Source organism: Pogona vitticeps, chromosome 3 (genome assembly GCF_051106095.1).
Source record: "Pogona vitticeps strain Pit_001003342236 chromosome 3, PviZW2.1, whole genome shotgun sequence".
In the NCBI taxonomy this organism is placed as follows: domain Eukaryota; kingdom Metazoa; phylum Chordata; class Lepidosauria; order Squamata; family Agamidae; genus Pogona; species Pogona vitticeps.
The window spans coordinates 73,974,435-73,986,671 of record NC_135785.1 but is presented as its reverse complement, the minus strand read 5'-3'; the positions used below and the strand labels follow the sequence as shown (position 1 = coordinate 73,986,671).

General features: G+C 41.2%; 2 protein-coding genes across 7 annotated transcripts in view; one reads left to right on the top strand and one right to left on the bottom strand.

Annotated features, from left to right (window-relative positions):
* Positions 1–12,237, bottom strand: part of DOCK1 (dedicator of cytokinesis 1) — a 489,282-nt gene that overhangs the window by 257,620 nt on the left and 219,425 nt on the right. The window lies entirely within an intron of this gene.
* INSYN2A (inhibitory synaptic factor 2A) overlaps positions 4,202–12,237 on the top strand; it is a 70,105-nt gene continuing 62,069 nt past the window's right edge. For 2 of the 4 annotated variants that reach the window (XM_078391205.1, XM_078391204.1), the window contains exons 1-2: positions 4,202–4,919; positions 10,299–10,335. The gene's annotated coding sequence lies outside the window, so the exon portion shown is untranslated. The remainder of the gene's footprint in view (positions 4,920–10,298; positions 10,336–12,237) is intronic. The other 2 variants (XM_020791495.3, XM_020791493.3) reach the window with 1 other exon arrangement.

The following is a 12,237-nucleotide window of genomic DNA, read 5'->3' as shown; positions in this document are numbered from 1 at the left end:
ACCTTCCCATTTTATCCTCAAAACGATCTTGTGATATAGATAAGGGGGAGATACTCTGATTGGTCCAAAGTCACTCAGTGATTTCCATGACGAATTTGGGATTCGAAGCCAGGTCTCCCGGATCATGGGAATAGTATACTTGTCGATAAATGATGGTAATGCCCTCTGGTTTTTTCCAAAAAGGCCTCTGAGACCTTAATAATATGATAAAATAAAACACTGCCAAGACTCCCTTTTTGGCAATTTATTTACATTATATCCTGCTTTTCTTCCAAGGAGGTGAAGGCTGTGGTTACAGTTCTCTTCCTGCCCTATTTATTCTTACAACACTCCAGCAGGTTAGGCTAAAAGACTAGCCAAAAGATGCTGAGGAAGTTTCATGACTGATACAGATAGAAACTGAGGATTCAGATGGCCTCCCCCAAGACTCTGATATACCATTGATGCCTCTCCAGGATCAGAATATTTTCCCCTCAGTGTTTACAGTATGGATTTGCAATAGTCTGGTTAATAGCAGACTATCTCTCTATTAACCATGAAAAGAAAACTAGCATAAATTGAATGCTCTATTTCTAAAACTAGCATAAATTGAATGCTCTATTTCTAAATTCATATTAATTATAATTATACTCCTGGTATGAGCTGAGGGCAGATTCCATATTTTGAATCACAACACAATGTGTAGTCTATCCAAGATAAAAGATAAAAGAATAAATTGTAGAAATGATTACAATCATAAAACAGAATTATGCCCGCTTATTGCAAACATCCTTATTGGCAGAGGAGGCCATACTGTATATCTAAAGTAGGGAAGAGTAGTTAGAATAAAGAAAATAATTTAAAGTGGTGTTCCTAATAGATGTTTCTTCACAGTGCTAAACATTATGATTTGGAGGTGCTGCGTGTCCTTTTTCAAATGTTTTTTTTGTGTGAAGAGATACTTGATTCTTCTGTTGATGTATCTGCTACCATTGGGTGGTGTTCAGATAATTAACTGTTTTTGTTTTCCAGATTTGGTCAAAATGCTGCATCATGAACATTCCAATACAAGCGGTGGGTGCCTTTGTTACCATTTCAGAAAGCTCACACTGAAAATATATGAATCTACAAGATAATGTAACGATCAAAGAACAGAGCAAGCTCGCTGAGTCAGCCATATAATCGGGGGCTAGTTATCCCTGCCAGTGAACCCAGGGGGCATGGTGACAAACCAGCTATGAGATATTTATACAAAAACGAAGCTAAGGAGGTTCATAGGAGGGTCACAAGAGAAACAAATAGACTAACAAAGCTGCCTTGGAGCTAACTTGACAAGAAGGCTACTGACAATGACTTGAGAAGAGACCAATGAAGTTAACTAAGTTATGGATGTAAAAAAAAGTGATTTGGAAGCTAGTGGTATACAAAAAACCTGGTATATTAAAGCCAATAAGGCCTTGGTTAGGAAATTTCACTGGCCAAATCATTACTATATGAGTGTGGCAAAATATTCAACATACTAACATACATATTTGGACAGAAGCAAAATGGTCGTGGAGCCCATCGGCAAAAACAAAAATGTAGAGCCAGGTTTATTAGGACCATTGGACTGTTACAAAATGTTGCCTCAGTGGTGTGATCTTGAGTTTTGCAGAACTCTTCATCAGATATGGCACTACACAAATTAGCAGGGGAGGAGACATAAAGACCTGAAATTTAACAGGAATAATCATGAGTTCAATCATATGTTTGTATGTGGTACAAGTTGTTTGCTCTGGTGTCTCCTTCGTGACCAATTTTGCAACCATTGTGTAACCAGTCTCACAATGGACACCCTGCCAAAGGGTTGAAACTGCTCATATGCCCAACATTGAACACACTTTTTCCCAACATATTATTTTATTTATTTATTTATTTGATTTATACCCCGCCTATCTGGACTACTCATCCATTCTAGGCGGCTTACAATATAGGATAAAACAATAAACTCAAGAATGTGCATAGTCGTTCAATAACAATTGTAATAAAGTAGAAGAAAAAAATAAAGTAAAATAGAAAGAAATCAGGTATTGACTGGAGGGAAGGCCTGGATGTATAACCATGTTTTTAATTGGGTTTTAAAGATTCCCAGCGTAGGTGCTGTGCGAATCTCCAGAGGGAGGTTGTTCCATAGGCAAGGAGCCACCGCCGAGAAGGCCCGGTTTCGTGTCTTCTCCTTCCGGGCCTCTCTCGGCATCAGGCTCCTCAGCCTCACCTCCTGACTTGCACGGGTGATCCGGGTAGATCTTGGTGGGAGCAGGCGTTCCGCCAAATACCAAGGTCCTAAACCTAAACTGGCCAAAGTTTCAAAAGTCTGGCCTTGTGTATTAATCATATGTGTCTCCATAGCTACATGACATCGTATGTCCAGTGAAACAAACAAACAAAAATCAGTTAAGTTACAATTTGCTGGAATGCACACGTAATGAAGTCTCTGCATCCTCAATGAAGAGAGGACTAGTTGAGATGTAGGCAACTGCCCATTACATTTTCCAAAGTCACAGGCTTGATTTAAAGTAGAGAGACAGATTATTTGGGGGAAATATTATTAATGTCACCTATAGACTCCAGTCATATGGTCACCTAAGCTAATGGTTCCCAGTCTTGGCGCCTCAGATGTTATCAGACTGCAGCTCTAAGAAATCCTAGCCAAAACAGCTATGGATGAAGGCTCCTGGGAATTTTAGTCTAAGAACATCTGGTGACCCAAGGTTGGAACCACTGAAGATACAGCAGCCTAGTTATCCTTAACTTATATGTGGGTGGGGGTCAGCAGATAATCAGCTCTTCATATGGTTAAAGATATGATGGAATATATTTTTAATCAGTAACCAGGCAAAAAGTAGCCATTCAGTTCCACACTTATTTAGCCATCCTATTTAGTAGCTTCCACTGCATAGGAGACTACTGGTTGGCAATAGAGCAAAGAAGAAAGATGCCTTTTTACATGAAAGTTAGTAATAGTACTAATCCTACCCTGTGCTCCTGGAGAACAAATTGAGGCATAAATTGTTAACTTAATCTTAAAAGACGCAGGCCCAATAATCTCTGTATTTTGTGCATCCAAACCATTATCAATCAACACCTTCACCACATCCTACTATACATGCATGGAAAAAACTAACCTTAGGTACAAACAAGGTTTCTAATAAAATTCACACACGTACATGTTTTAAGCAACCAAATAGCTTGCATTTCACAATTAGAATAAATATCTGCAGACATATAACTAATCTTGCCAATTCATTAAAAATGTGCAATGTGGCACACTCAAATCCATACCTGTAGAAAGAATACAAAGACTATAATTCTAAGACTGCTCACTAGAAGTCCAACTGAATTCAGCCAGACATACCCCTAAGTAAATATTATTTTCCCTAGGAGTACAGAATCTGCTTTGTAGAATTATGTACTCTACTAATTTGGAGAGCTTTTGTTCTCGACCCTATTCTCAACCACATCTTTCACAAGACATATATAACATGGGACATATCCCCATGTTTCTGTTGGACTTTGTCAGTTGTAAAGAATCCCTAAGCACAAAAGACTGTCAAGTGAGAAAACACAGCAGTTGCTCATCATGTATCTCACCCTTGTACCTTGGATGAGGACAGGTCACATCATATCATCCAGGTAAATTTCCAGCCCAAACTTTTAGCAAATAAATAAATAATCAGTGGCGGGTGTCTTTGCTCTTTGAATTAAAAAAAAAAAGCATGTTCAAGTTATAAATTAAAAATGCTAACTCAATTCTAGTTCTTCTGCCTCAGTATATATAGGCATCCACACAGAGAGGATTTAAAAGAGAGCCAGAGAATATATTTATAGGTAATGACAAACTTTTTTTTAAAAGTCAGGCAGGAGTCAACCTGGGTGAAGCATCTCCTCTCTCCTCCCCCAATCTCCCTCCCTTCTTCCCCATTTCCGAGATGGTCCTGGAGCCTACACGTCTCCTTTCCTTCTTTCCCCCTGTTATCCTAAGCTCTCCTCTCAGGAGTTCCCCTTGTTTGAAGGGCTGCTGCCGGCTAAACTCCCGAAGTTCCAGGTCGCAGCCCTCTCTCTCTCTCTCTTGCCTCGCCTGCCTTCGAGGGAACACGCGCACTCTCCCTAGCGGAGAACCAGCGCCAGTTCCCCGTCTTTTCTCTCTCTCCGGCGAGATGCGCGCGCGCGCACGCTCACACATACACACAGAGAGAGAGAAAGAGCGAGACACTCTCGCTCGCTCACCCTCACCAGGCGCCAGCAAAACACCGCGCGCTCTCCTTCCTTGCCTCTCGTGCATTCCCCAAAGTAGGAGGGAATTCAGCTTGCCCGAAGGCTCTGCCTGCAAGACGGGAAGGACTACAGAGGATGCTTCAAAGTGTACAGCTCGGGAAGCCAGGTTTTCAGCGGGGGCTGCTGAAAGCCTCTCCGCCGCCAGCCCTTTCCTCTCCGCCTTGCGCCCCATCGCAGCTTCCCTTCCCCTTTATTTATTGATCGATTTATTTAAAAAGGAAAAAAAAAAGAAATCGGCTCTGAGATCTCATTGAAGGCAATTGCCGTGAATGAGGACATATTGAGGACTGCGTGGCTTCTGCTGTTACTCTGACCATTGCCTCAACTCGTCACGGTTGAATGAATGTTTCGCTGCGAAATCTAACCGGAGGAAGAAGAGGAACAGCTGCGGGAGGGGAGGGGAGAGGAGGGGGGTTCGGCCGCGGTGCCTAACCAAGTCTCCGGGAAACAAGCATTTAAAACAAATCGAAACGAAAAGGAAACCCCCTTTTGGTCTTTATCTGGCGGCAGATGCGCTTACAAGAGTGGATCGTTGCCCTGCAAGCTTGCAGAAGTCAGGCGGGCGACATGCATCAGCGCCAAGGAACGGCACAGACCTTTACTTATTTGTAAGGGCGCCCAGTCAGGTAAGCGCCGCGCTGCAAAGCAGCCCGGATTGTGGGGCGAAGGCCGCCGGAGCTACCCCACCACATCTCCGAGGGAAAAGATTCGGGCTGCCTGACGAGCCTCTCGGCGTCTCGCTTGGCAAGAGGCTGCGTGACATATTGGGAGTTACCATGGCTGCCTAATTAAAAAACTTCACAGGGGAAAAAAGTGTGAGCAAATATGAGAACCGTAAATTTTAAAGGACGGCGGGGGGGGGAGAGTGTGTGTGGGTCGCGTTATGCAATAGTGCGTGGCTGCCTGCAAAGGAGATGGCATCTTCTAAGTTTCAGGCGGGAGCGGCGGGCGTGAGGCGAAGACCCGGCCACATGTCCTCGCGTCCCGTCGTTCTAGAACCGCACCGAGCGTGGGTCACCCGTACTTGGGGGAAGCTGCTCCGGGGTTGGGTGTCGCTGCCCTCCCTCCCTTCACCGCCGGGGATTATTCCCAACTAACTACTCCAGGTTGCTGGTTCGGAAGCATATGCGCCCCCCCCGCCACATTCCGCCCCTCCCTCTCCCCGCCGATGGAGACTGTAATTAGATCTACCTCAGATCTGCATGATAATGGAGAGCACTACCAGCCAACAGCAACTTGCAGTGCAGTGGAGTACCTCTCAAGCACAGATACATATGCGTATGCTGTGGGGTTGGGGAGGTGTTGGATTTTTTAATTTTATTTTTGAGGGAACTGAGTTGGTGTGGAGGCGGGGGGGGAGCCAGAAGTCAGGATTTCACGGTGCCCTTCTGTGCCGCCGCCCCCCCCCCCTTTTGCCTAGGTATCCCCCGTGAAACTGCATCAGGCAAACGAGACACAAAAGGGCAGTAGCGCACGCCACGCTCCAAAGTCAACGGAGCCGTCGGCTTCGGGACTTGGCGTCCTGCTGGCTCATGCTGACGGGGGTTGCCGGCTTGACGTCTTCCCACACCCGAATAAAAAACCCTCGGCGGTGACCTCAGCCGCTCCCCCCACCCCATCCTAAAACGCTAGCGCGAGCTCCAGCAATAATAATGGGGCAACAAGGGATTGAAGCGAGGGAGGTTGCATGGAGGGGGTGGGAAGGAATGACTGCCCGCCATTCTTGGCACTCTGGAAAGCCCTGGAACAAAATCCGGGGTCGGTGTAGTAGCCTCTCAAAAGGTCTGTCCCACAGGAACCACCACAGCTCCCCTCCTCAGACTACGAAGCTCGGCTAGGCAGTGAAGCGGTTTAAATTCGACCTTGTCTGTCTATACAACTTAAATCGTACATAAGCAAAGAGGGAGGGAGTATTTAACTCATTAACTCATTAGGAACTCGGACTAGGAAGTTCGGATGGTTCCATTTCTCATCCTGTCCCAGTTTTGGAATAAAGCTTTGTTAATGTTCCCACACAGGGCTTATAAAATATCTCTGCAAAGCAAAAGGATACACAGAAAGCCTAGTGCACCCATAACTTGGGATGTGTTTTAATATATTTCTGCATCCATATTTACATTTTGTTCTCAGATACTGCATGTATCAAGGTTAATGTCAAGATTCTGGATGAAAAACTACTAGCTAGAAATCACATCATGTGATTTCACAGTATTTTGGCCACATTTGATTCCAAGGCAGTGTTTCAATAAAAAAAATGTTAAGCATAAAATAATAAAATTTTTATATATTATATAGCTTAAGGGAAAGTAGAGTTTGAAACAAAACTTGGTTGTGTTTCAAGGATTTATTGTGTACTTCTGCATAGAAAGCAGTGCAAATAAATATATGACCACAATACATAGCCATAGATGATTGGTTTGCTGCCTAAACAGATGAAATTTGTACATCCAGTAGCTTGTGGAACATATATTACTACTTTGGATAACGCATGGTTTCCTTTGCGTAGGTTTAAAAAATAAGTGCATGGCATTTTGTGGCGTTCTTTATTAGAATTATACCAGGGCTTTTTAATAACTAATGAACTTGCTTTGCAAATACGATTTTTAAAAAACTGGAGTAGATATAATTGGAATATTGATTAAAAACCTATGAAGTAATTCCTTCATTTACATTGTTTATGAACAAAACGAATGGCTTCCTTATGGAAATCAATACTCTTACTTATGAATATGCAAATAAATAGCTATTTGAACAATAAGAATGATGATAATCAATAAAGAAACCATTAGTTACTGATCCAAGAGGAAAGCATTTAAACTACTTAACATGCAGTGCACAGGTTTGCTCATTAAGCTAAAAAGCAACCAACCACTCTTGCAGAAGCATCCCTGCATTCTGCAAGTTAACTGTGTCACCCACAGAAATTGACCTCCAAAGTATACTTGGGGAAAACCTTTACTGAAATCAACCAATGATAATAAAAGCCAAATGATCAGCTGGCAGAGAACCTGATGGTTAGTTACTAATAAAGATGTCGCACAGCAAACTGAGGGGCAGGGAGGGAGACTACACTCTCTGCCAACTTGATTTTTCACCAACAGTAGTGAGGAAGGGAGCAGTCTACGCAATACAGATGCATTTAACCTAAACATGGTTTACTACTTAAGACTACTACTTGAAAAGAAAGCTGTGCCGTAACTTTATTTCCTCAGCGTCAGAATCCATGCTGTAAAGAACCAGGGTTTTTTTATTATGAACTTTCACTCTGAGCTTCATAGACTTTAAAAAAAAAACCACTTATTTTCACATGCTAAGTTGGCCCCTTGATTTTATGCATATCTGCTTGCTGCAAAAGATGGAAGAAGGGGAGACAGTCTAGAGTCTGTCTTTTAAGGCTTTGCACCTTCCTTGGTGAACTCCTTGATTGTACTTCTGCACTAAACACCTTGTTTTGTGCATATGAAAGTACTTCTCCAAAATCTGCTCTGAAGGTTGCATAGCTAGTAGTGATTATAATACTCTCAGTTGTACACTTAAAGAATTTTCATTACAAACAACACTGTTTTGGACTTGCAATCTGGGAAATTTGGAACAGTATGAACTGATTGCATAACAATGTTACTGTTTTACTAGCAATATGATTATTTCATTCAGGATGAAACAAAATAGCAGACATATTTGTTCTGTGTTGCCTTCAAAACTTCCAGGAGACCATACAGGCCCCCTCTTGTATTTGCTGTTGCTGGGGGGGGGGGCATTTTGGTCCCTGCCCTGTTATTTGGAAATACATCCAGAAAAAAACTGTATGCCTTCAGAAAGTAACATGCACTCTGTTTTCTTTTAAAAATCACTTCCTTCAGATTATCTCTGCACAACCTGAGTAACTTCTTCTTGGTTGCAAGCAAGCTGACTATGAAATCACTGGAGCCTAACCTTTTGGCAAAAACTTGTACTGAAATTAATAAACTCAGCCTCACAAAGCTACTGAACTGTGAAATTCCAGTGTAGTTCCACTGGTTTCCTACTACAAATAAGGGCTAGTTAACATCAAAGCTTTCACATGAGAGATAACTCTGCAGACTAAGCTCTCCTTTGCAAGCACACTTTGAGAAATCACACAAAAATCCTATTGCAGATGTTAAAGACAGTATTCAAAGAACTATGCAACCTAACGTCATTTCTCCAGGGAAGATTTGGACTTGTATGTTATACCACATCAGAAATTTCTTTTCAGATTAGGAAAGAAGTGGAGAAGGACTCTAGTTGAATGTAATAAAATACCAAATTTCAGTTAATATTTTCAGTTCTGGCCCTAGGCTATAGATTTTTCTTTGGAGTGGACAGTCACTTGCTTATGTATGCAGTAAAGCAAGTAAAAAAGAGCTTGACAGCACAATCCTATACCTGTCTACCAAGAAGTTGTCCACTGAATTCAGTGGGGCATGTTACCTGGCAAGCAGGTACAGTATATGATTACAGCTCTAAAGACTTTGGTGCATTATTACTGCCGTGTTACCATAGGCTCTTGACTGAAGGATGCCTAATCTAACTGCCATGTAGACCTCTCTTTTTTTGGCCAAAAACTAGAGATCTCACAGATCTGCAAATAAGAGACTGCATTAAATTACAGCATGTAATGTTACAAGTAATCTGATGTTCTTTTTTACGTATTTTGGAGGCTCTTAGATCCATTATTAATTATGCAATACATGATCAAGTCTTTTTCTCAGATTTTACACACAATGTCAAACCGTTTTACTGCATTCTTTGCAGCTTTCATAAATAGTACCAGTAATGCTGTATACATTGCACACAAAACTAATTGGTTGCTTTAAGGGAGAAGTGATTGGCTGTAGATATAAATATTTTACAGAAGTACATTTCTTGTGTGTCTACCTTTTAGTGGCATCTTGCATACTAACCTTGTTGAGTTTTAGGAATAGTAGAATGTGTCCTCTCTTCCAGTCATCACAATTATTGGTCAGCCAATTAAAATCAATGCATCTGGTTCAATTTGAATATACTAAAGTGCACTCAAGACCACCATATGGAGCTGTGTCACTAAGAGACACAGATTGGAGCATATCCAAGTAGTTGATAACAATTAGTGAAGCACTGCCTGCACTGTTAAAAAGTTCTTTTGAAAGGGCTGTTTCACACGTGCATGTCTGTCTTTTGCCACTGCATTATGTGATGACTCATAATTCCATGACTTACAGATGGATACTTGAAATACCTCTACTAAGTGCACTGTGATTGAAAACTGTGTGAATTAATGTGAAAGGCATCTGTAGTGGCTGTAACGCAGATTTTTCTCAGTGCTGTAAACACTGTGATGTATAATCGGGTAAAATACCTCGAGTTATGTTAGTGAAGAAAAACGCAAAAGCCAGCAAAAAGAACAACTGTTTTCATCAAATAGTTCTCCACAGAATCCTGCGGCACAAAATTGGCTTTCCAGTACAATTCTAAACTTGCACTCACACAGATTTATGTCAAGACACTGTCTTAATATATACAGGACAGTGTTTAACATTTCCAGATATTCTCTAAGGGACTAAAGCTCAAATGCATGTCAATATAATCCATTTTTAATCTCAGTTAAGTTGTTAAGGGAATAACAAACATTCTAAGGACAACATAATCCTGATGCCAGTGTTAATAGAAAAACAGAAGACAGCCCATATCAATCCTGTCTTTTTATCCCATCTTTTATAATATTGTCTCCAAACAGAAAGACTAGTCATTTTAAGCTAATAGAGTACTGTATTATCACCTAGATGAGTGAATGTTGGGATTCTGGCTTCCATTACCTTGTTACTTCATAATTAATCATGTCATACTAGTCTAGTATATGTTCCATTTGCTTCCAGTTCTTTGCAGTCTTACAGCACTTACAAATGATTGGCATATAGGAAGTATATACAATATGTATGTGTGTGGGCATCAACTGAACATAACTAAGGGTAAGGGATATCGCCTTATTTGACCTTGGTAATCCACAGGCAGACATGATGAAGAGAAAAGCGGGATGGTTTGCAGGTAACATTAAAAAACGGCTTGGTGCTACATGCTTTTGGAAAAATCCCAGTTAAGGTACTGGTTTGTGTGCTCCTAGAGTCATGCTCTTGCATGGGCAGATGTTTCATTTCATTTTCAAAGACTCCTGGCTTTCCTCCCACAGAACTAAGAGATTGTGCCTTTAAACAAAATCTCATCGGTTAAACAAGCAAGCTTTAGAAACTGACCATAGTGTCTTTAAAACACGGTTTCTGGTCCAGACATCATGACAATGCAGAATTCCTTGATAAAGACATTAAACATTAGTAAGGTGAAGGGGGTTGTGAAGAGGTAGCAGAGAATTTGTTCAAGCTTGTTGGGCTAAGTGTTTAGTGTTACCTGTGAACTAGCACACCAAGTCCCATGGAAGCATTTTTAAAGCTCCTTAATTTATACCTCAGTGAGATAATTATCTGGTTGCAAACTCCTAGATTCCTCACTGTGCGTCCCAAGAGAAGAGCCAGCCTGGGTAGCTTTAGGCAACCCACAGAATTCCGGGGCATCTCCAGAAGGGAATGGTAAACCACTTCTGAGTATTCTGTAAAACCCTGGAAAGGGGCACCATAAGTCAGAATCAACTTGATGGCACATAGTTATTAAACTACAACAACTTTGTTAAACATTTAACTAGAAATTCATTTTAGTATGCTTTGTCTAGGTGGATGTCAAATTCCTGTGCTTTAGCATATGTATATTTTAACCTGCTGCATCTATTCAGGAATAGAGCAAGTGAGAAGGCATACACATGTGTCTGTATAGAAAGTCCTATGACACTTTTAGTTTGAGTGTATAGAACTTGTTATTGACACAGACATTTGTAAGATAAGACCATGATCCTATATTCACCTACTTTGGGATGTTCATACTGTAATCCCTCAAAATAAACCTCTTTTGTTGTGATTATGGGACCAGGGGAAAAGAATGCTTTGAGTCTATCTGGAGGCCCAACTAGTTCATTATTCATTTTCTAACTATGGCATGTCATATCGGTGTAGGAATGTGCCATGAAGGCAATTCCTCTGAATGTATTCAGAGGCCAGAAGAATAGAAGATCTGTGTAAGATAGTTAATCTAATATATTATAAAGTTTATTGTACTATAGCGACTAGAGTGCTGGGTCTAAATTGAGACTTTGGTTCTCTGCTGAGCCAGCCAAGTTCATCTTCTGCCCTCCGGCTGGTTCCTAAATGGGAATCCCATTTAGAATTCTCTGGATGTCTTTAAATGTTGAAATATCTGTAGTTGCATCCTGTAGCAGAATTTGACCTAGAGACTCAATGAGACAGTCTGGCCACTGTCTTATTTAAATGATCATATGTGTGAGGGAAATTATGGAAGCGGCTGTGGTTTTGTGGGGACAATTTGCCTGGTTGTGTGGCTGGTCGTACAATCATCCTTTACCACATAACTGCAGCGTCTTCCGCATTTTCCCTTGTGCAATGGGTAATTTCAATCAATATGAGGATATAACAGTCAACCTAATATCTAGAAATGAGATACAATCAGATATCCAGAATCAGGATTAAATAGCACCTTTATTGGACTACTAAAATGTCATTAAAAGGCAAGTTTTTGAATCCTGCATGACTCTTCATCAGGCTGGGCATTACAGACCTTAGGATGGGAGGGACATAAGAGGAAATTAAAATGGCCGGAAGGTTTGAAATGATGCAACAGGAAGGAAAGAGGTTTTACACTTTCCATTATTCATTAACTCTTCTTAGGCATAGTCACTTATTTTAAACGAGCCTGACAAATTTATTGTACTGCTGTAATAACTGAGTTCTATACATGGGATGTGGTGGTGCTGCGGGTTAAACTGCAGAAACCTCTGTGCTGCAAGGTTGGAAGACCAGCAGTTGTAAGATTGAATCCACACAAAAA